This window comes from Pantherophis guttatus, chromosome 7, assembly GCF_059756535.1.
Source record: "Pantherophis guttatus breed Tessera chromosome 7, ASM5975653v1, whole genome shotgun sequence".
Taxonomy (NCBI): Eukaryota; Metazoa; Chordata; class Lepidosauria; order Squamata; family Colubridae; genus Pantherophis; species Pantherophis guttatus.
This window is the reverse complement of record NC_142069.1, coordinates 36,398,169-36,421,885: the sequence shown is the minus strand read 5'-3', so window position 1 is coordinate 36,421,885 and position 23,717 is coordinate 36,398,169. Positions and strand designations below refer to the sequence as shown.

General features: G+C 34.8%; 1 long non-coding RNA gene across 1 annotated transcript in view; it reads left to right on the top strand.

Moving 5' to 3' along the window:
• The first annotated feature begins 9,320 nt into the window (after positions 1 to 9,320).
• The window catches only part of LOC132712625 (uncharacterized), a 128,911-nt gene continuing 114,514 nt past the window's right edge, over positions 9,321 to 23,717 (top strand). The window contains exon 1 of the long non-coding RNA XR_009623282.2: positions 9,321 to 9,517. This is a non-coding gene — a long non-coding RNA (uncharacterized LOC132712625). The remainder of the gene's footprint in view (positions 9,518 to 23,717) is intronic.

Sequence of the window (23,717 nt, the reverse complement as noted above, 5' to 3'; positions counted from 1 at the left end):
AGAGATTACAGGGTCATAAAAAGGCAGTTTTTAAATGATACAGTATAAAATTGACTTGTTCATACATCCATCTCTCACTGTTTACAAAATACTTGGGAGGTTTGGTATATGAGATACAGATCAGGATACCATTTTTAACTAAGGTTGTCATTTTGCTTGAATTGAGGAATTATGACAGTTTATCTGAAAAAATAGGTTTAAAACAATGTACTGGTGATACCCCACCCCAAAACCATGGATGATCTCTCCTAACGGCTTCATGTAAATGTTGAACAGAAGGGGTGAGAGGACCGACCCCTGAGGCACCCCACAAGTGAGAGGCCTCAAGGCCGACCTCTGCCCTCCCACCAACACTGCTTGCGTATGACCCGAGAGGTAGGAGGCAAACCACTGTAAAACAGTACCTCCCACTCCTAACCCCTCGAGGCGTCCCAGCAAGGTACCATGGTCGATGGTATCAAAGGCCGCCGAAAGATCTAATATTATGGGACATCCACTAGTTAACTTTCACAACTGCATAAAGAACATTCTATGGTGTAGAATATATGGCCTTGGGCCTCCATCAGAGCTCTTCAATATATAGTAGTATGTGTCACTGATCAGCTAAAACACCTGAATACCTTATATAACATTTATCTATTTTATCTAGCATTTATGTAGATAAGAATTCATATTCATATATGTTGATAATATAATAAATAAATCAGCATTTATTTCATCCCTTTATTTGATGTTTCAGATTTTATTTTTTGACCTTGTAGCTCATTAACTGGCAAAGAAGATTTTTATTAAACTGACAGTTGTCATTAAATGGATCCTTTGTTGAAAGCCTTCCTAACCAGTTTTGATTTCCTCTAGCGCCAGCCTAATCAAGTTTACTTTATGATAATGATATTGTTTATTGCAAAAGCATTTCTCCTTGTCTTCAGGATTTCAAGCACTAGGTCATATTTATGAAATAATTTGATTGGCTGCACTACTAAGAAGTGAAAAAAGTGTTTTAAGCATTTCCCAACATTTATTAATTTCTATTTATTGAATTAGCTTTTTCATCTGCTATAATATAGTAAATGTTGATGACTTTATGTTATTTTAAATACTAAGTTTTATTTGTATGATTTCTTAAAATACACATATACACCTCTTACTTACAAATTTATGAATAATATGATTTTCTCATGGAGAATTATAGTTGCTTTCTTCACACATCCAATTGATATTCTTGTACTACTCTATATTCTATAGAACCATGATGTTTTTAAATAATGAAAAGTTGGATCAGATGCTACAGAAGTGATTATGAAGTTGTTACTAAAGACAAGATTCAGTGAGGTGAAATCCTCTGCAGAGGACAATCAAATACATCTGAGAGACAGCTACTGTTGTTTTCTCTCAAATGTAACATGTTATTCTTCTTCTTTCCACATGACAAACCTAAATGGATCAGGAAAGTATTTTGCATAACATAGTTCTATGGCTGTTTAGGGCAAAACTACCCTCTCCCTCAAGGATCAGTGTCATATGAACCAATATCAGAAAAATTAAATAACATATATTCATTGAAGTTTCCTTTTACTTCCTTTGGGGTTTGCAATTTCTTTAAACCTTCAAAATCCATCAACGAACATATTATAGAACAACAACAAAAAAAAAAACACTAAACACTAAATAGTTTTAATTTGGGATGGATTAACATGTAGAGAGAAGGTTTTGGTTGGTAGTAATAAAAATAATGTATGATGTATAGATGTGGGAGGTGGGGGCACTTTCACATGAGCAATGACCAATGGATAAATAATAATTATTTAATTAATAATTAAAATTATCATAATAAATGATAATACTACAGTGATACTACATGGGTAAATATTCATAGACATTAGACAGGACTGTGGGAATTAGATGTTCAGCAGATTGATGGTATGAAGGAAAAAAACCTGTCCCCTGTTTTGGCATACGATGCCCTGTAGTGCAGTCCTGAGGGATAGAGTTGAAACAATTTGTGTCCAGGATGTGAGGGCTCTGCAGATATCTTCTCAGACCTCCTTCTGACCTGAGCAACATACAGATCTTCTATGGAAGGCAGGCTGTTTTGCAATTGTTCTTTATGCAGTCTTAACTATCCATTAGAGTCTGTAACTATCCTGCTTGGTTGCTGTAACCAGGATACAGAATACAAGTATAGAACTTGTACTTGTATAGAAGTACAAATGACAGACTCAATAATTCCTCTGTAAAACTGTATCAACAGCCCCTGGGGCACTCTGAACTTCCTGAGTTGATGCAGGAAGAACACTTTTTGCCCTTTTAATGATGGTTGTAATACTAAGTATTCATTTCAAGTCCTGAGAGATTATAGAAGCCCAAAACTTGAAGGACCCAACTGCTGATGCAAGTAAGAGGTGGTCAAATACAAGGGTTCATCCTAAAATCCACTCTCATCTCTACATGTTTTAAGCATTTTCAGTTCCAGATTGTTCTGACTGCATCACAAAGTCATCTATATTCAGATTCATCACCATCTTGAATGAGGCCAATGACCATTGTATCATCTGCAAACTTCAGTACTTCAACAGTGAGTTCCCTTGAAATGCAATCATTAGTATAGAGAGAGAACAACAGCTGAGAGAGAACAGAGCTATGAGAGGTGCCTATTCTAATTGCCCAGGTACTAGATGTACTTTTCCCTAGCTTCACCTGTTGGTTCCTATCTGTCAAAAAGTTGATGGTCCACCTACAAATATGAACAGGCATAGTGAGCTAAATCAGTTTTGAAGGAAGAATTCCTGGAATGATGGTACCGAATGCTGAAGTTTACAAAAAGTATCCATCAGTCAATCACAGTGTGTCTGTGTCCCACTTGTCTGTTGCTTTTGCCAGAACAAGCTGCTTCTTTAATAGAGACACAGTCATTTTCTCTTCTGCAGAAACACACAGGGAATTGCAGATTCAGGGGTATCAAAGGCAACTTGTGGGATGGTAGCAATAAATTGCCCTAAAACAAAGATATGCCAATAAAGAAATGTACTAAATTGTAGTAGGCAAATCCTGCAAGCAGCAATAGCTCTGTGCATTAGCTTCACCAACAATAGCTTCATCAACCTCATTTTCTCTACACATTCTGATAAACTTCCTGCTCTGCTTCCCAAAGAATTCCTTTCACCAGGCTCCTTAATCTAATGTCCTCATCCCAGGGCCGGATTTAGATGCAAAGAGGCCCTAGGCTATTCCACTTATGAGGCCCTTTCACCTACAGTGAAAGTGTAATTTTAATTTTGCTAACAATTTGAATGTAGGGAATGTAGGCCCCTCTTGATCTTGAGGCCCTAGGCTGAAGCCTAGTTAGCCTATAGGAAAATCCGGCCCTGCCTCATCCTTGGGGCTTGGGCAAACTTGGACTTTCATATTCTGAAGTATGGGTCAGGAAAGTTTATAAAATTCATGGCCATCAAGTACTTTGGCCAAACACATGTCAATAGACTTACACCAGATCTTATTTTTTGATTCAAGCACCTCTACTGTGATAAAAAATAATGGAGAACCCTCTACATGTATCAAACCCTTTGCTATAGTAAAATCAATTCTTGGTCCAGTTAAAACTGATTGCCACTTCAGACCAGAGATGGGTTTCACAGGTTCTGACCAGTTTTGGAGAACCGGTAGTAGAAATTTTGAGTAGTTTGGAGAACCGGCAAATACCACCTCTGGCTGGCCACAAGGTGGGGTGGGAATGGAGATTTTGCAATATCCTTCCCCAGGAGTGGGGAGGGAATGGAGATTTTACAGTATCTTTCCCCTGCCATGCCCACCAAGCCACACCCACCAAGCCATGCCATGCCCACCAAGACACACCCACAGAACCAGTAGTAAAAAAATTTGAAACCTACCACTGCTTCAGACTATCTAGGATTTATACAGATTTGTAACATCTGGAATAGTCCACCCTGGGAATCTGATCAATCTGGAAGGTGTAAGGAAAGATATTTGGAGAGTTTCCTAGCAGTTTGGTAGGCAAGTCTGTAAACCATGATTTTTGGGGTTCATCTTAGTTCAACATGGAATTCTGGTAGATAAAAAGGCAAAAACAATAGCTGGCCATCGGTGGAAAAGTTTAGTATTGAGCCAGAATAAACCCAAGTATAAAGTTAAATTAGAATTTACAGCAAGCTGATAGGAAATTGATTTTATATATATATAGCTTAAAATGGCTACAGGGAAAAACATGCTTTTGGAACCCTTCTCTAATAGTTATCATTCCATTCCACCTAATAGTTAAAGGTTTTTAATAGATGAAGAATAGAGAGTGAAGAGATTTCATTTCACTGCAGAATTCTGAATCCAGCATCTGAGCTCTAAAGATGCCAGGATTGCAAAACAGTTCTAATGAATCATTTCTCTAGCAGTTCAACATTCTCGCTTTCTATTTGCAGCTACATTAAATATAAATAGGTGGACTAAATACAAAATGCTGAAAAATAGCTCAATTTTATACTATAGTGAGATCATGTCATGGCTTTCAGTGGATTTAATGCCCTTTGAAACAAATCTTTTTTTTCTTTTCCTTACCCTTTCTTCCCCACATCTAGTAGCACAAACTGTTTGGAGTTATATAAAAGAAATTCACTAAGATTGAAAGAAAAAAAAACTCTTAGATGAGATTCATCTCATGCACTACCAATTTCAAAATCAGCTTCTAAAAATCAGTGAGAGTCTAATCCAAATTTTATAAGTATTAATCACACAACGATAATTACAATTCTGTGTCTTTAAGTTTTAAAGGTTACTTTGTTAATCTTACAGTTCATGGCATTGTGCTTATTTCAGCAGAATCAATTAATTACAGTATATTTTTATTTATTAATATTAATCTGCTTTGAATGTTTTTGTTTGACTACTTGCTTTCCCTGCATTCTCAGACACTAACACATCTGTCACTTTTTTAATGGACTCAAAATAGTTTTGGACCTTAGTGTACCAACTATATCTGCATGTTCTCAAGTACAGTAGGCCTTTTGCTGTCATACTTGATATGTAGCATGTTGGATATATATATATATAGTATGTAATAATGGATCTGAAGGGAAAAAAAACAAAAAATAATAATCATGTGATTGTTCGATTTTCTTGAAGCCCCCCAAGAGGCAGATATCTATTCTCAATTATCAGCAATCTTATAAAAAGCAAAAATACAGAAAATTCAAATAGAATAAAAATTAAACTAAAACCAGCAATAGCAAAGCAATGAGTTATTAAAATTAAACCATTTTTAACTTGAAAAATATGACAATGAATAAAGATTGGGGGGGTGGAGAGATTCTGCAAGGAAGAGCTGTAGTAAACTAATGTATGTATAGTAACTCTATTACCTATGAAGATTTTAGGGTTGGTGGCAGAATCTTCTTTCTGCCAAATTTTGAGGAAAACATTCAAATATAGATCTCAGAGGATATTGCCTCAGTAAACTTTTTACCATCCCAACTCAATGAGTAGTTTGTTTGCTATGATATAAACGTGGAACTGATAGCACCACTATAAACAAGCTTGCAAGATAAATGGAAAGAACATCATTATTATGGGAATTATTTGCCTGTGAGCATAAAATGGAAAAGTGAGATTATAACCAAATTCTGTACGTGCATGCAGTCATTTTCAGAATTTTACAGCTAAATAAGTGTTAATAATTTTTTCACCAAATCAGATTTCCCTAACATTTATGTCAGCAATTCAGTGACAAATGGAAACAGGAATACGTGGGACAAAAGATGAACTGAAAATTCTATATGGCTTTCAACAGCTTTAAAACATTATAAAGGTAAAGGTTTAGCCTGTCCAGTTGAGTCAACTCAGTGTTGACTGAAGACATCATTGTCATGTGGCCAAAATGACTATATATATCAAGGCACATAGAATGCTGTTACATTCCCACCAAAGTGATATCTATTTATCTACTTGCATTTGCATGCTTTTGAACTGCTAAATTGGCAGGAACAGGGGTAAGTAACAGGAGCTCACCCTGTCATGCAGTGTTCAGGTTTTGAACCCAGGCTATCAGCTTTCCAGCTGACAAATTCAGCTTCTTTAACCGCTGAGCCATTGTGCCCCCTTTTAAAACATTAGTTAGTTATATATATTTTTAAGGGATGCGGTGGCTCAGTGGCTAAAACGCTGAGCTTGTCGATCAGAAAAAGTTGGCAGTTCAGCTGTTCAAATCCCTAGTGCTGCATAACGGAGTGAGCTCCCATTACTTGTCCCAGCTTCTGCCAACCTAGCAGTTCAAAAGCATGTAAAAATGCAAGTAGAAAAATAGGGACCACCTTTGGTGGGAAGCTAACAGCGTTTTGTGCGCCTTCGGCGTTTAGTCATGCTGGCCACATGACCATGGAGACATCTTCAGACAGCGCTGACTCTTCGGCTTTGAAACGGAGATGAGCATCGCCCCCTAGAGTCGGGAACGACTAGCACATATGTGCGAGGGGAACTTTTACCTTTATAGTTATATATTTTACTAGAATATGATAAAACTAGCCAGATTATTTTGTGTAGGCCATAGATGTTACATTACATTTAGAGGTGAAATATACATAGCACTAGGATTATGATATTGATTTACTAATGCTAATCTCAATCTACTACCACTTCTAGTTTGGGTAGACACAATCCCTGCTATTACAATTATTGTAAAAATTCAATATTCATTGACTCTTTACTACCTGTGTTGCTTTTATTTTTATCAGGTGCAAGTTTGAAGTAAAGAAAAAAATTGAAGTACTTCAATTCCCCTTTCAGGACCAAATTATATTTGTAACCTCATATAGCTGTCCAATTCTTCCATGTAAAGTACTGTAATGACAGGGGAAATTGTATCTAAGAATGGACTCTCATTTATGCCATTTGTGCATTTTAGTGCTTATTTTAATATAATCCAATTTGGACCCAATAAACCTATTAACTTCAACTACTCAGTTAATTTACAATGAATTCAAGAAGTTACCCGGGGTCGAAAGTAGCTTTTCAAAACATAATAGTAGGGTGACCTTCATTAGATATGGCTGCAGCATAACATGCAGCTCCCTTTCAAACTCTAATATATAGTAAGAACTGTGAGACCTGGAACTATGAACAGATTGTTATACCTCTTGATGACAGATTTATAAGGATTGAAAAGGTGCTCATAAAAGCAAAAGGTGAAATGTTTCCCTAGCACTTTAATGTCAGATTGAAACATCAGTTCATTTGACCTGTGCAACTCAAAATTTTTGTTTTATATTATTAGGTTATTCCAGTGGAGAATGATTCCAAGCCAACTGCTGCAAAAGCAATATTACAAATGGTACAGTGTATCTGAATGTAAAATTATATAGTATTCAATAATGTTAATATACAATTTCCATTTTTCCCCTGGTCACATTAGTTCACATTGCCTTATTCCAAGTGTGTTTAACTCATGGCCTGCATGCCACATGCAACCCTCAACAACTAGTAATGCAAGAGAATAATAAAAAATTTAAAAGGAAGTTTGTTATTTATATAGATTAATTATATCATATATTTTACATGTGACCCAAGATGATTCCTCTTCACACAATGTGGCCCAGGCAAGCCAAAATGTTGGACAACCATGCGCTAAATCTTTTTCTTGCATATGATGATTTGCAGAAATTTTGGGCCTCTATCATCAGTGATACTGACTACATTTTTAAAATTCATTTCTAACTTTCTTATTGTTAAAAGTAATAAGTTATATGTTCGATCTTTGTACCTGCTGCTGAAGAAAGAAACATGAATATTTTTTTAGCATATTTTATTTGCTGGCAAAGATGATAAGCTATAGCTTATATATGCTAAAAAAATAACTAAGATATGGGCCAGGTTATTTATATGAGATATATCTCATATAAATAACCTGGCCCATATCTTAGTTATTGTATATTCATCAGCAATTCTTAGAGACCATCTTAAACGCTTGGGATATGCTCTTTGTTGAAAACAAAATGGACATTTCAGTTTCATATTATTGCCATTTGTGTAATATATTTTTCTTTCCATGAATTACCCAAATTCTTTGTATTACGCATGTAAAGATATAAATATAGGAAGTAAATAACTACTTGTTCAAGAAATCACCTGTCTTCTGAATTGAGGGTAAAATGCATATTGTAGCAATGAAAAAGATTATATATTTCATTCTGGATGTAGCTGATAAATATTAAAGAATAAAAATATTCTTGATTTGTAGAGAAGGGGGGGCAGTATTTCAGTCTCCAGAGTCTTGTTAGATAGTTTATTTTATTTAGCAAAGACAGTGATGAAAATTATACTAAACATGTCAACACTTTGGTAACCCTGAAGCATTTTGGCATGCTCACACTGTACAACCTAAACACAACAGTATACCCCTATGCTAACTGCTTGCTTTAATTCATATTAGCAGATGGGTTTTCAGACCATGTCACCTGTGTGACAAAAGATACATTTTTAATGGGCAAATGATTGTCATTTGCATAGCAAATACAAATGTGCTTCTTCGTTAGGTTCTAATAGGAAGAAGTGGGCAAAGGGCAGGCTCATTTGCATCACTGAATGCTTCATTTTCACACTGTTTGTTGTCTGTAGAAATATACAGGTATCAGTGTTAAATGTCCAGGAAAAACAATCTAAACAATTTGTTAGATTTACAGACACTTTCTGGGTTGACAGTTCTGCAGTAGCAATACATTTCATGGTGAAAAATATCCAAGACATTTCAGAGTTTTATTCCTTGCTAATTTTCAGAGATGTGGGATGCAGATATTGCATATACATGCACATTTCCTGAACAGAAGAAATATTTATTCAGTATTTCTAGTACTTGCAAATGACAAAAGCTGTTGTTTTAACTAATGGTGCTATGAATTTAGGTGAAGAGAAAAGAGAGATTGAGAAGATGCCTGAAGGCCGTGAGATAATTTTATTACTAATATATTCCCTTGGTTTGCTTTTTGAACTCTCATTCCTTGCCTTACAGCTGTAGTTAATGAATGGGGAGACTATTCAAATGAGCCCCAAGCAAAATATTATTCATGAATTTTCTAGGACGGAAGCTATAAGAAGGGCATCAATGGCATCAGGTTCATTGGTTATGCTTAAGGGTTCATAAGTACCTTTGTTGCCCTAGAAAAATAATTGTCTTCAGTTCAACCAGCCTGTTCTACACCCTGAGCAGCTGCCAATGAGCCAGCAATAAAACAAAAGAGAGAGGTGGAGGAAACAAAGGCAATCAGATGAGAAGCCAAGCATTGGTGGGGTTACAGAACAGCCTTTCTTATGCAGATAGCAGTTCGGCTTACAGAACATCCAAATGCAAGCAAATTGATATATGCAAGCTTTTTTTTCAATAGACTTGCCAATGCCTTATGCTTATCATGTGCTCTTTTACCTGGAATGCTGCTGTTCAGAAAACAAAAAAGAGGGAAAAGCAGGAATCAAATGAGACACAGAAAGACTAAGCAATATCACTCGTTTCCAGGTTCATTTTCAGGTAAGAAATCAGGTCTAATTTAAAATTGATAAACAATCAATCCGATATGATGAGATTAAGAATTAAGGATTTTTCCCCCCTAAGGAATTTGCAAAGAGATACACATCTCATGAATAAATATAGCAGTCTAAGGTATTTATTGATTCACATGCCATTTGTTTGAGTGTTTGCCCTAAGGGGGCCAAAAAGAAGCCTATTATTATTGACAATATAAGAGCTATGGTTATATTTGCAGACAAAAAGTACATTTAAATTGTGCCTCACGGTGAGAACATGAGCCAACCAAAGCCAGTAATTCAAAGTTAAGACTGACATTATGTCAGACCCCATAGTGTCAGCAAAAGTGACAATTGTGCCTTTGCATTTCCAAGCATCTGTAAATTTATATCTCAATTTTTAATGAAATATATTGCTGTGGTTTTCCTTTTCTAAACTACTCATTTCATTCTTTTTCTGTTTTTATTTTGTGAAAGTATTTAAGTTGCAGGGTGAACATCTTTCTTTTATAACTGTTGATATATTCAAGATCTTTTTCCACATGCTACAAGGTGTATATATACCCAAATAGGAAGTGCTGCACATTATCCACCTAGATAAACAGATGCAGAAACAAAACATATCCATCATAGCACATTCTATCAAAAGGAAAAAGGTTACACAACTACGTGGGCTAAGAGTCGGCAAATGCAAAGTCTCACAAAAGAACTCAGAAGCAGAGTTTACGTTTACAGATTTCATCTGAAAGAACCTTCCCCTTTGAGAGGTAGAAATGAGATCTATATTGACTCAAGTTTGTTTTCAAAGTGAGTGAAAGGGGCTAAACAAGGAGCCTCCAACAGAGTGAATGCAATTAAAAATAAAAGCGATGAAAAGACTTGGGATGAATTAAAGTGAGAGAATGATGGATAGGGTATTTTAGAGATATTTTTATGAGAATTATAGTGAGAAGTCAGATAATAGAATTGAAACAAATACTGTAATTGATTGTCTTCTAGAAAATATTAATGAAAAATAAGCAATAAACACTGTAAAATGTTGAAAATAAGATTTCAGGTGTAGACAGTAAAATTGGAGGAATGTTAAAAGATGGGGGTGGATTATTTATAGAATAGCTGTCTGACCAAGTTAATGTATATGTGTATGTGACAACTGCATATACCTCTGATGATTGAAAGAATGCTACTATTGTTTTCCTATAGAAAGGGAAAGATAGGCAAGGTTAATATAAAAACAAGAGGGACATTAGTATACCTGGAAAGGTGTTTGGAAGAATTCTGATCAAAAGGAAGTGAGTGATTACAATTGGCCATATTTGGAAAGGACAAGGCTTTTTTATTCTTCATTCTTATTCTTTATAATTGATTAAAACAGTTTATTGCAATTTCATTAAATCAAAGAAACATACAATTTAAAAAATGGATATGCTTAAAGTATGATACATTTTGCCAAATGGAACATTGTTTATGTAGAGGCATAAGGAAAAAAAGAATGCTTAAAAATGGTTCAACATTAAGCAGAAAGTAAGTCAAGGATCTATGATATCTCCTTGCTTGTTTAATTTATGAATGAACCGATGTACAAATATCTTGGTCAGGAATATGAAAATATGTGGGTTTTTTGTATGAAGATAATGTTGTGTTATTGGCAGAGATTCCTAATGAGGTGCTGCACATATTAGATTATGCAATGTTGGACCTTAGTCATGGGTTCAAATAAGGTTGTTTTATAGATGTGCTTTAATTTTGTCTCAAATGTTATTTTCTGATTTCTTTAGATATATTTTTAAGTATTCACACATCACTCATGGATGCAATTTTTGTACTGGTCTAAGACTAATAAACTGACTGACTAAGATTGTATGACACAATGAGCTCTATTAAAATATAAATTAATGTATTGAAATTAAGGCCGTGTTTTTCGATAGGGAAAAAGGACTGATGATAAATTATACATAAATGGTGGAAAATTAGAAAAGAGATGAATTTGTGAATCTTGGTAGAATGTTCATTGAAAATGGGACATGTGTGAAGAAATTACTATTGTGGCTTGTGGAGGCAAGAACGGACAACAAAGAAAAAAATTATGGAAAGATACTGTGATTTGGCTTGCTAAAAACTGAATTTAGATTTCTTTCTTTTCCTCCTACCCCCAGCTTTTAAATTCCTTCACTCACTGTTTCTCATTTTTACTGCACTTTGCATAAATATTGCTTAGTCCAAAGGGAAATAGGGAAAACATGTATTTATGGGCAGGTCATAATCTTATGGAAAGCTGATATGTTAGAGATAGATAGGAGTACACTATTTTCTACCACTCAGCAGTCCAAATAACTGCTAAAGTTAAATAGTTAAATGTCCATGTTTCAAACAGTATAGGAAGGCCTTGTTTGAACCAACCAAAGAATGTGTATTTTTCCTGTTTTGTTCCTCAACTGTGCTCTAAATAAGTTATTTTTTTTAGCTGTTTCCTTTTCACATGACACAAACTTACAAGCACAAGAAAAGAACTTTGTGCAACCCACCTGAATGACTCAAGATTGCTCCTTTGTTATTTTACTTTAAATAGTTAGCAAATACTTCGTTCCACAGGGCTTTTAGTATTCTGAAATATTAATTTTACTCCCAGATTGTATTCTGTGTGTGTGTTTCTTGTAATATTTAAACTTCTATTTTTGTTTTTGCATTTTATCCAAGGTACCTGGTAGGTGGAGCATGTGATTCCTAAATCTGATCCATACTAACATATAAACACCATCTAAAGCTAACTGAGAATAATATATTACTTTTGCTGATAACACAGAAAAGTCCACTCAAATTTTGGGACTTGATTAACTCTAGCTTAATGTGACTTTTGGGAAGCTGTATAAACTCTATCACCATAAAGACTAATCAAGTTGGGAGCTGATGCTACTCAAAGTTAGCATCAAAGGTGTCATCTGTCACCTGGTATAGATAAGAAGCTCATGGCCATGACTGTGCTTCAGCCACAATTTGCTCCTACTGAATTTTGGTATTAATTTGAAAAGAATATGTGGTCCACCAGGAAGAGGTCTGAATGACTTAAAATCAGGACATTACAACTGTAAGGTTGATGATCCTATTGGTGCATACATGGAAGCACAACTAGCACAGTAGGTATACAATCATTCTGGTGCCTGATTTTGATCAGCATGGTGGGATGTAGGGACACTATTCCATTACTGGTTCTGCTAGGAATAAGGGTCTCAATATGGCTCATGGAAGGGAAAACATATTTCTACCTCTTGTTAAGTGCCCAGCACTGGATTCAAGCAGTAAAGTGATCATATTTCAAGGCTTTTGTGTTTTTGCTTTTAAAATCAGGTAGCAAAGTCTATTTTTATCCCATATGTTATCACTGGTATCCTAGACTATGCTTTTCTTGAAAGCAGGATGATCAAGCAGATGATCATGACAACTATAGTAGTGATAACAAGATGAAACCTATTAAAATTAATGTTAACTAATTGGCTTTGTGTTATTTCATATCCATATGGCAATTTAGTTTAACAACTGACATCATTCTCATCTGCTTCTCTAGAAAATGAATTTTTACTTATTTTAAGCAGTTTATTTTAAGCAATAACATTACAGTTTGATTATCAATTTATCTGTTTAGCATCAAAATCTTCTCCTCTTTTACAAATTGTATTATAATTATAATTTCCATGTATCTTGGTACTCCCTGAGCTTGGTTGTTTTCTAGTTGTTTTACCCAACTAGGTAATATCTTCAGTTTAAGAAGGGAGTGGGAGCTCTGTTTATATGCAGTGGCTTGCCCTGGCATTGTTGGTGTGAGTGTTGGTTTCTTTTTGATAGTTCATTGATTATACTGTTGTTTACTATTTGATTGTTTGAGTTGGTAGTTCCTTGATGGGGCTATTGTTTACTGATTGATTGATTGTTTGCCTGCTATTAATCCTGTATTAATCTCTGTTTATCTGGATGCTGATTGCTGGTGAGGAGGTGTTTTGTTATAGCTTTTTGAGCTATGTCACACATTTGCTTTAAATTTTCCTTAAACTGCTTATTAAGATTTGTCAGACATACTTGCTAAGTCCTCTTTTTAAAATGTTGTGGACTTCTCTCTTTTCATTTTAAGTTCTTACTTGAGTTATCTGATCAAACACTTGATTGAGTCAAGAGTCACAAAAACCTAAGGTGCCTAACTTTCAATACCTTCACTGTTGATTTGTTCTTTGTGTGGAAGAGTTCTAAGATTTACATATTTATGATTCTTTGAGATAGTCTGTAATTCTTTTGCCTTTACATAAGGCTTCTTTTCTTGACATTTTTCTTCTGTTTGGTCTTCCAAAGCAGGAGTCCGGCTAAGTTAGAAGAATGAAATCTGCCAAATAACTTGGGAGAGTGACAGACTTAGCATGCTATCTTCTCCATTGGCTGATTTAACTGATTTGTTTATGTGTGAAAAACTCAAGAGTGACAACTTATTTTCATAAGATTCATACAATACAGGTTAGAAAAAGTACCTTATTCAAACCTGTTCAGTGCCTTACAATTAACATTTCAAAAATGGAATATGAAAAATAACACGTTTTAAATGGCAAAGTTCCTATACAGCTTCATGAACTTCAAATTGTAAAAGTACATTTCAATGTAATAAAAATATAATTGGGCAAACAGGAAAGAAAGATCAAAATACCTCTCCCATGTTAACTGCAGAAGATTGACTTTTCAATGTCCATGATTCTAAAACAGTAATAATTTTGTGATTTAAACTACCAGTATGATACTTTTCATATTCCAACTCTTCAAAAATCATTCAGGGATTTCTCTGTCGTGCCACTGCTATGTTGGAATTTAAACTTGAGTTTCCTACATCCATGACAAATGCTTTTGGCACTGGACCCTATTAATTAAACATGGTAAAAAATCTAGCTCCATTTTCCAGTAGCAACAATAATGTGAATATTATTTTCAGTCCAGAAAATTTATGCTGAGTCAATGCTCATAAATTATTCTGCATCACCTGGAGGGAAATATCAATTGGGAGTGTCAAGCTGAAGATAGCATGAAGTTAAGAGAATTGGCTAATAAAGCAGAGAAAAACATCACAATTCAAAATGAATTTGCCAGAATGAATAATGAACCAAATCCAACAGAATGGTGCTGACAAGCAGAAGATTAAGCATCTAGGTAGCAAAACATTAAATATCTAAATTCTGAATGGAGTGACCTAGCTTTGGAAGTACATGTCAGGAGAATCCAGGAATATGAGTGGAGTATCAGTTGAATATGAACCACCATTGTGATGAACTGTGAACAAACAAACAAACAAACAAACAAAAGCAAGTAGTTGGGATTAAGAAAAGTCAAACATTCTGTCTCTTTTTTATTTGTCAGACAATATCTAGAATATTGCAGTTTGCAGCCCAACATTTTAGGAAGGACCTTCATAAATTAGACCAAGAGGAGAACAGCCAAGATGATAAAGAGCCTGGAAGGAAAACCTTATGAGGAACTGTTGAAGGCACTGGCTAAATGTAGCCTGAAGAATAAATGACGATGTGTTGGGAATCTCCCATCCAGGCAAGAGAATGAGTCAAATGGGGAACTACCTTTGAGCCTTGCAAAGCTGCAAAAGGCATAAGCCTGACCCCTCCCCTCAAGTCCCATGGGACTTTTTCTGTTTGTTCTCAAGGGAAGGCAAGCAGACTGGAGAGGTTTTTGTAATATAGGTAGAACACAATAAAGTAGCTGACTTCAACCTTTCACAAGTGGATCTAGTTGCTTGTGCCTGACATTATGGGAAAATATGATGGTTGAGTTCAATAATGTGAAGAGCTGTCAGGCAGAAAAGTGGGCAGTATTGTTTCAAGTTAGTCCAAAGTAAAAGAAAAAAGAAAAGAAAGAAGGAAAAAGAAACAGAGGATTTAAATTACAAGATTTAAATTACAAGATGTACAAGATTACAAATTCCTATTTTGTCAGGAACACAGGAAAACATTCTAATACAGGTAATCTATGACTTTGAACAGTTCATTTGATTACCATTCATAGTTACAACGCCATTTAAAAAATGATTCATGACCATTTTTCATATTTTTAAATTTTTTTAATTTATTTTTTTAAATTTGATTTATATGCCGCCCTTCTCCGGAGACTCAGGGCGGCTTACAATGCGTTAAGCAATAGCCTTCATTCTTTTGTATATTTATACAAAGTCAGCTTATTGCCCCCACAACTGGGTCCTCAATTTACCTACCTTAGAAAGGATGGAAGGCTGAGTCAACCTTGAGCCTGGTGAGATTCGAACCTGCAGTAATTGCAGGCAGCTGTGTTAATAACAGGGTGCATTAAACCACTGTACTACCAAGGCTCTATTTACGATCATTACATCATCCCCATGGTCACATAATCAAAATTCAGTCACTTGGCAACTGAGTCACATTTATGATGGTTGCAGTGTCCTGAAGTCACTGATCACCTTTTGCAAACCTCTGACAAGCAAAGTCAATGGAAAACTCAAATTCACTTACTAATTTAACAATTGCAGTGATTCACTTAACAACAGTGGCAAGAAAGGTAAAATGAAGAAAAATTCAAAAACTGTCTCGCAACAGAAATGTTGGGCTTAATTGTGGCCGTAAGTGGAGGACTACCTGTAGGAAGACATTCCATTGTGTCACAGGACTGCTTTATGAGACGGTGGACACTTCTTTGCAGGACATGTTAAACAGAGGGCAGTTAGTGTATTTCTGTACTGAGTGACAGTTGGAATAGGGTGAAACTTAAATTTTTAAGGTCATTTCTAACTGTTACATTCTGTGCCCAAAGATTTGAAATAAAAAGAAAACAGATTCAGGATTTATATCTGGAAGGATTCCAAGAGGGTAAGAATTGTTAAGCAGAGGAATAGTCTGTCTAAAACACAAACAGATCTTTCTTGACTTAGAGAATTTCAGGCTAGGAATGAATGACTGCCTATCAGGGATGATTTAAGAGAAGGAAATGAAACCAGATGACCTATAGGTCCCTTCCAAGGCATGCATACTATAATTCTAAAACAAACAGTATGGATGGACATTGGAAGTTGATTCCTGATACAGTTCTGCTTGCAGTACTTTCATATACAGTGAATATGAAAATGAATAGAAATAGCACAATCCCCAAACATGTTTTCTGCCCTCAGGACCTTGTTGCAACAAAATGCTCTTTCTTTTCTGGCTACAACAGAACAATCAGTGAATTACTCCCTCCTAAAAAACATGCTATTCTTCAATTTATATCAAAATGCATTGACAGTATAGCTATGGAGGTCATTTGTCTTTATCTTTGCAGTACCTGACAAGAAGCATGATTACAGCTGTGAGGGTACCAAAATAAAAAATAAGAAGAAAAATCCTGTCCAAGAGCCTTATTATTTATCACTTTCTGTAACGGTGACCAGCTCTCACCAGGAAATATAATTATTTTTGCTGCCAATTTAAAAAAAATATTATTTCGTTCCCCCAACAATAAGTATCTCTTCCAGCCTTCCTGTGTGATCAGGGTCCATCTGTATTTGGTATACAGAGGTCATACTCAGTGAGAAAATGAAGGCTTATGTATAATCAGAATTTGCATTTAACACAGACATGTTAAAAATACAATCAAAATACCGAGAAATTATTAGTGATATCTAATAATGATATCTAAGAAAACATAAGGCTACAACATCACACATACTCATACAGAAGCAGACATGATTAAGATAAGAAGACTTAATTTCTAGGATACATCAATACGATTATATTGTCAAACTATTCTACAGCTTCCTTATTTCATATACTTGGTCAGATAAATTAACAGAATTTAAATAATTTATTTAGTGATTTGTTCATAATTATTAAGCAAAACATGATTCTTCTTTAAAGTTTTCTTTTTTTTATTATGTTCTGGCTTTTACCCTGAGATAAGGAAATTTGGGGGCCCCAATGGTGTCATAATACCTCCAGTGTTTTTTGTAATTACTTATCCAGAGATGCCACAGGGTCAACGAAACAAGATTCCAAGTTTTATTATTCACCCAGGCATCAGACTTGAAGGTTAGTAGTTAGAGATTCCAAAACACTTATACGATAAGCTGGTTTTATTACAGGTACTAGAAAAGTCATGATTACAAGAGAATGCCAATTACAATCCGAAATATAACAACTCCACGGTTCAAATCTTATATCTTTTTCAGATGTAAGTTTTCTGCTGTAGAATGATTTATAGGAAGCAGATTATCTGGATTTCGTCCAGTCTGGGTTCAAATCCAAGCATGAAAAAAAGTTCTTCTAGTGGATTATATTAACCTTTGCAAGGGAATTTGTGCTTGATACCATAAACCATAGTAACCTGGTCAATTTCTTGAGAGGGTTGGAAGTAGGAGGCATTACTGAGTGCTTCCAATGATTGGTAGAGGAACAGAGGTTTGCTGGTGGGCATTCTCTTGTGGGACAAGAGTCCAGCCATCTCACTCTTACCTTTTAATAGCAAAACTGCTGGGAGAGATTATCCATCAATTTGTTAGCAGTATAATGATGATACCCAGTTGTGTATACCCATCCTGTTCTGGAAAAGACTTAGAGGTCTTGACTCAGTTTCTGGAGGCTGTAGAAATCAAGATAGGTTGGAACAGGCTGACATTGAATCCCCAAAGCACTTGGTTATTTGCACCAATTTTAACTGTCACTAATCTGCATGGCTACTGCATGGTTTCCAGTCTTTGCTCAGTGTCAGCTGCTCTGCCATTTATAGTCCTACCTGGCAACAGTAATCCATGCTGTATTACAGAACTGAAATGTGCTTTACATCAGATTTACTATGAAGATCAAACTGGCAGATCAGAGCTGTTGCATCCACATAATACAAAAGTTATAGGCACTTTATTGATTTCTAGTAGTTTTCTGGGCACAATTCAATATGTTGGTTTTAATCTTTAAAGGTTGACATGGTTTGGCTGTCAGGTATCTTCAAGACCACCTTCTTCATATAGAACTAACTTATCCTGCACAGTCATCCCAAGTGAATATGTAGAAATTTCCCCAGATATGTAAGGACAGAGAAGGAAGGGCTTTATATTGGTGGAAGAGTTTCTCAGTAGAGGTTCAGAACAGATATCTTTCAGAAAGGCTCTGGAGATGTAGTATATAAAAGCAATTTATCTATAAATATTCACACATAAATGCATCCAGAGATAAAGGCCAATATTTTTCCCATCCTTTAAAAAATAATTGCATCATCTCACAAAGGTATCTCTTACATTCAAAACTCTTAACTTCTTCCAAAATTGAAGATTTTTTTAGTTTATGAAAAAGAAATTCAGAGGTGCACTCTGTTGCCTGGTGTCTGCCTCTATAAGAAAGTAACAAGCGAAAGCATTTTAACAATGCATTTTCAGGTGATTCAGAGATCCATCTATGAGGCTAATTAGGAATTGTAGATATCAATGTTTAGTTATTTTAGTTCAACTAGAAACCTAGCAGGAATTCTAGACATTGCACAACTTTCTGGTTTCTTACAGCAAACATCCTGTGCTCTTCAGTTGATTAAGGGTTAATGCTTTTTCTAAAAGTAAATGAGAAAGACTCACAAATATTCTAAATGTTAATTTGTGTTTAAATATATCAATACTCATGCAAGAAACCTCACTAAATGTGTTATGAAATATCATCAAAACATTCATTTTTTAAAAAAATCATTATGATACTTATGGAACAAAAAGAGAAAGTCAAAACTCATAAATTAAGAGGAACAGACTAGAAAATTCCCCAGAGGTACAGGAAATATTTGGAAGGTACTATTAGAAATAATATGTTTGTTCTATAAAACATATTCTTAGCTCATTCCTATAAATGAAATTAGTAATAGGCACAAATAAACAAGGCTGTTTGCATTATGAAGTTTATTATAAATTCAGTTTTATTGAATGAATATTTAAGTGCAGAAATTATTGTATTCTGTGTATAATTATAATACAGTATTTTAATTCCTTGTTTTACTCCTGTTTTAAATGAAACAATTTGATGCTTATTGTTCCCGATCTCTCCAGTATCAATTTAAAATAGTCCATGGCTTTCTGAGGGAATAATGAAATCTTGGTTCCCCAAATTCCTGTTTAAAATGTGTTTATTTTATTATGTGTGTTTGAGGCAAAATTTAGGCTCCAGACTTCTAATGAATTACACACTATAATAATTGATTATTTAATAAGGGAAACTTTTTATCTTTTAAGTGGTGATAGATAAACAGTTCCTGAAACTGTTTAGATGCAGTTTGTATTTATTAGCATTCTTGGCTTGTGTTAGAAAACATACAGTTATGTATTCCAAAGAGTTTTGTTTCTGCTTTATTTCATCTCTGCCTCATTTAACTTATACTTTCTTCATAATTAAATATTTTATGCTACCCTTCAAAAGTAATTCCCATAGCACCACCTGCATGTTTTTCATTTTATTACACCAAGGAATGATTGTTTTTATCACCTTTTGTTTTAGCTGTCATCTTTTTTGCCAAATTTATAGACACTCAGGAACATAAGATTCAGCACTATATAACAGCAACATTTGCAGGTTCAAATAAAAGAAAAACATAACCAGCAAATTAAAATTATTTGATTAGCTTGTCTCTTCATGCACTTCCCAATAATCAGTGTAAATTTTACCTAGGAAATTAACATCAACTTCAAATATTTTTGTGCAGGTTCTTGTACTGAATAAGATATGCAAGAATTTCAGGGAAAGTGCCCTCAACAAACAAGGGGAAAAACCCTACATTGGTGCATGAACAAACAAAGTGACACTTGGTATTACTGTAGTATGTATATAGAAACCAAGCATCAAAGTTTTGTAAAATTCATTTTCTGACCACATAATTATTAGCAGTGTCATAGTTTTCTTTAATTTTGATAAGGACATCCTAAGCCATTTCTTGTAGTGCTCCAATGTTAAAAGCAGATTTCTATTTTCTTCTATAGGTATGTTGTTAGGTTTTTAAAAAAATCTCCTTCCACTATCAAGTTAAATACTAAATCTAAACTATCCCCCAATTTGGCACTGGGGAGCTAAAATAGTCCTGAAATCTTTAAATCCATAACTATTCCCAGATCAACCTTACTGTTTCTGTCCCTTCCCACCCCAACCCTGTCTTTTTAAAATATTTTTTATTAAACATTACAATTGAAAAAAATAAACTAAACCAAACTAAAGAATACCAGTAAACAAGAAAAAGTAATGCAGAAAAGAAGCAAAAATAGAAAGAAATAGGGGGAAAAAAGACTACAGTTAAGAAAAAAGCAAAAAAGTTATAAAGAAACAACTTGCTGTGCATCATGACTATCATTGTTTATTTATCATACCTCTCTTAAAATATAACAAATGATCTCTTTTTCCCATATCTTATTTTTTTATCTATAAAAATCCTTAAAGCCTCATGATTCAAACCTGGTCAGCAGAAGTCAATTAAAGGTAACGAGAAATAACATATCTATTTTGACCAACTTCTATATTTCTTCTTTCTAGTTTTAACAATCTCGAGCTTTAATCCCTTCTAATAATGTCCTAGAACTTGACTTTCTTTTCTTTTCTTTGTTCCTTCTCACAAAATCCTTTATAAATATAACAGGTCTGTTTTGTAAACTGAATATACAAATGTTATCCAAAGTACTGTTTTGGTTTGTTATTTTTTATATTCCTTTTAATTATTAAGATATCAACAAGTTTTATTTGTATCCAGTGTAGCATCTTTTTCCATGTCATTCTTGTAATCTGTCATTTTTAAATCCACTTTCAAATTAGTTTGAGTCTTGTCTGGTAAAACTTGTTCCTCTTCCATATCTTTTAAAAATAGCCCACCTGTAACAGCAGATAATCTTAAAATGAACTTTTCAGAAATATTCTTCACCATATCAAATGTTAAATTATTTTTTCTGTGCAAGTGCAATTAATATGTTCTTTTCCTCTAATTGTAATTTTTAATTTATTTTGATTCTGTATAATGTCCAACCTTCAAAGTCTCATCCTATCATGTTTGCTTATTTGTTTAGAATTCAAAACAACCACATTTTGGGAAGATTCTTATAATTAATGTCAAACTCTTAATTCAAATCTATCTGGATTCATTTGCTGTTTAATTTTTAAAGATCTTTTTTCTTTTAAGTCCTTAGACTTGTATTTAAAACTATTTCCATTAAGGATTGAAGGAAATTTACCTGGCAAATACTACAAAATCTGTTGAATTCAAAGTTTCTAATGGTTAGAAAGCACTTAAAAAGTATTTTCCAAGCGTGATTAAGAAATGAGATGGAGATAGTTGTGTCCATATAGGCTACATTACAGTTGTGAGCAGGATTGAAATGCTTCAACTCCCAGCCACTTGGCTCACAAGTCAGTCACAAAGACCTGAGTTCCTGCAAACTACTCATGAAAAGGAGCTGTTCAGAGTACATATGGGCAATCTCATGATTGCTCCTTTTTCTGGACAGACTGCAGTGACCAGAATCCACATTCCAGCTGCCAATCTCCCCCACAATGCCATCCCCTTTCCTTCAGAGATTTTTAGTTCATCATGAATCCTATCTGGAAATCTGTTTTCATTCTTATCCCTTCCTGATTGAGTTTCTGTTATCAGAATCCTGGCCACTGAGGTTGACTGAGGTAGTATTTATTTCTGATCCTGGCATCTCCTTCAAAACTGTTTCTTAAATCTAGAAGGGAAATCTCCAAATTATGTCAGGGTTCTAGAAAGAAAGGCCTTATAGAAAGGCAGTGAAATAAAGGCAAGTGGTATATAGGCACTAGGAAAACCTACAGGAAAGAGAATTGAAAGTTTTTCAAACAGAGAAACAAATTGAATTGCCTGACAGATGAAAGGCATCATTTTTAAAAGGATATTTTGATATATACTTTAAATCTTACCCATTAAAAACATTTTATGTTACATAAAGTCTTGGTTACTTAAACATCTCTGGAACATTGTGATAACCACAGGACAAAAAAATCACTTCACATAAAGAGTAATAAAGCTTGCATATTGCACTGTCAATCTTTTACATAGGAACTGTAATTTGTATGTGGAAAGGACATCCCATTTCTTTCATTATGGTGCATGCACTGTTGAGAATCCTCAGAAAATAAAGGAAATTAGAAATTCCAGGCTCATGTTGTGCATAGTGGAATGATTCACTGGGATCATGGAATATTTCTTGTAACTAAAATAGAACTATTATTAATGTGGCAGTGGTTAAAATAATTAATAGTCTATATGTCTCCAGCTAATGAAAGGTATTTTTTTCCCTTAAACCATATGCGGCCACGTGGGTGGTTATGGGAGCGACGTGGTTATGGGAGCGACATGGCGCTCCCATGTGACCTCCAGCCTGCATGAGCTGCACTGGCTCCCGGTAGTCTTCCGGGTGCGTTTCAAGGTTCTGGTTACCACCTTTAGAACACTCCATGGCTTAGGACCGGAGTATTTACAAGACCACATTCTGCCACCAGTAGCCTCTCACCGACCAGTACACTCCCATAGAGAGGGGCTCCTCAGGGTGCCGTCGGCCAAACAGTGTCAACTGGCGGCCCCCAGGGGGAGAGCCTTCTCTGTGGGGGCACCCGTCATCTGGAACGAGCTCCCCCCAGAGATACGGACGATCCTGGACCTACGCGCTTTCCACCGTGCCATCAAAACATTTCTATTTCAGCAGGCCGGCCTGGCCTAACCTCTCTTTTAAATTGTTTTTAAAAAAATTTTAAATTTTTAAATTTTAAACTTGTCTTATGAATTTGGGGTGTTTTAAATTTCGTTTTCCAGACCAATTATTTAATTGTATTTTAATGGTTTTTTAACATTTATATTATATGTATTTTATTTGGCTATTCACCACCCTGAGTCCTTCGGGAGTAGGGCAGTATACAAATTCAATAAATAATAATAATAATAATAATAATAATAATAATAATAATAATAATAATAATAATAACAACAACAACAACAACAACAACAATATACATGTATGTATGTATGTACATATGTGTGTACATATATATGTATGTATGTAATATTTGTATTAACCAACTTCCAGTGACTCTGTGTGGTCCATAGATAAATATACAGAAAACAATACAATAGTAAAAATAAGGAACAAAGGATGGCACCAAGCAACAAAAAGAAGCAAAACCACACTGTGAAGAAGGGGGCTT